Here is a 1,859-nt window from a genome sequence, read left to right as displayed (position 1 = left end):
TCTCCGAGTGTCCACTAGGGGCATGTTTCCTAATGGCGCAGTTTCTCATTGACCCCTGTGTTAAACAGGTCGTTTTCGCAGCATAATTAAACCTATTTAAGGCCTGGTACAGAAAAAAATTCTAGTCTGTATGTGTAGGTCATATCTCCATGACAACACTGAGGGGGTGATTGTTTTTGTATCAGGCTAGTTTTTATTTAATTGGAAGTTTAAATTTCTGACTAATTAGGGGCATGGCCTCTTGATTGACAGCTAGTTGCTGGTTTTTACTTCACCTCGGAGGTATACGACAGCCAGATTGACGTATCTCCTTCACCCCCGACCACATCAATGACCTTTTTGAGAACGGACCCCTACGGGTATGCTACTGTACGTTCATTTATTAGGGGCGCACTCACACTCCCTTATACAGTCTATGGAAAAAACACGCTGATGGACCGCAGGACCGGAATTGAAAAAAAAACACAACGAAACCGGAAGTGCAACAACGCATTAAAAAAACACATTACGTGACTGATTTTAGCCAACAAATGGTGACGGTTAGTGTTAGGCATGAAAAACACTTTGTTAGGATTAGAAAAAAGGCTGTGGATTGGTTGGAGCTAGCAGCCACTCCAACCTGCCTCCATACAAGGCGGCTTGCTGTCTATTACTATGTCACATTCTTTTAACTATGGGAAATGCCCACACAATAAATACGTGGAATACACATAAATTACCACGCATTACTTTTCGTTGTTATACGTACGAAAACTGCATGAGAACAGTCTGCTATTTACCACTGCTCCATAGCGCTGCTGTAGGTCACAAGCCCTGAAGGGTGGCTTTAATATGAAGAAGGGGTTTATGTGAACTTTACTGATGACTTACCACATGATGAGCTGCTTGAGATCTCCTGCAGAATAAGTGGGAAAACAATTCAGTTATTATTATGAATATACGGTGCAGTGTTTAAAAAGTTTACACTGATGGAAAAAAAAAGGTTTTACCTTGCTCACAGATCTCCTGTCCATCTAAAGATGGTATTCTAATCCCAAACTGTAAAGCTATTTTGATAAAGTCTATTGGTATTTGGAGTATTGTTGCCATGAAGTTTGACACATACGTCACAGTGGCATCCACAAGGCCACTCACAGCACTCATCAAATTCCCAGAAAGAGGGAGACTTGACAGCACATTTAGAAATGTTGGCTGAAAACTGCTTAACACTGCCGACGTTGTTTCCCCCATCCTGATGTAGGCCCTCAGGAATCTGTTTGACCCTCCATCGCTGCTCGGAGGGCTGCACGTCTGGGAACTTACAGACGACACCAATGTCAGCAGTGGCTTTGCCAACTCCAGAGACACGGTCTTAGTTAATTCTGCCTCCAGTCCACAGTCCTGTCTCCCAGACAGGATGCAAACTAACGTTTTGGGAAGGTCATCTATGAATTGTTCTCTCAGTAGTGGTTGAAAGACAGCATATACATTACTCAGAGCACCATAATATGCATTTAAGTCAAAACTGTCTCCTGTGGAAGAGACGCTGAGGCTGCGTGGGTTTCCATTTTCACTTGACAAAGAGTGGATCTGAGAAATAACTTTACGGATGTCTTCCTCCAATTTGGTGGAATCATCAGAAGTCTGGTCAGGTTTTCTTTGTATTAATTTGGGTTGTGAATACACCTGCTTGACATCACATATGACCCCTGTAAGAAAGAGAAAAAAGGAAATATTTATTCCTGCTGGCCTAAACTGACCGTTGTGATAAAGTTGATCTACACTTTGCTGTTGTGAAAAATCACAACATATCAAAAATAGTTTTTTTAAACCAGGTACTGAAACCTCTTTTGCAATTATGGCAAGCATAAATGTTTTCC

This window comes from Echiichthys vipera (genome assembly GCF_963691815.1).
Source record: "Echiichthys vipera genome assembly, chromosome: 1".
In the NCBI taxonomy this organism is placed as follows: Eukaryota; Metazoa; Chordata; class Actinopteri; order Perciformes; family Trachinidae; genus Echiichthys; species Echiichthys vipera.
The sequence above is the reverse complement of the archived record's forward strand: the minus strand, read 5'-3'. Positions refer to the sequence as shown.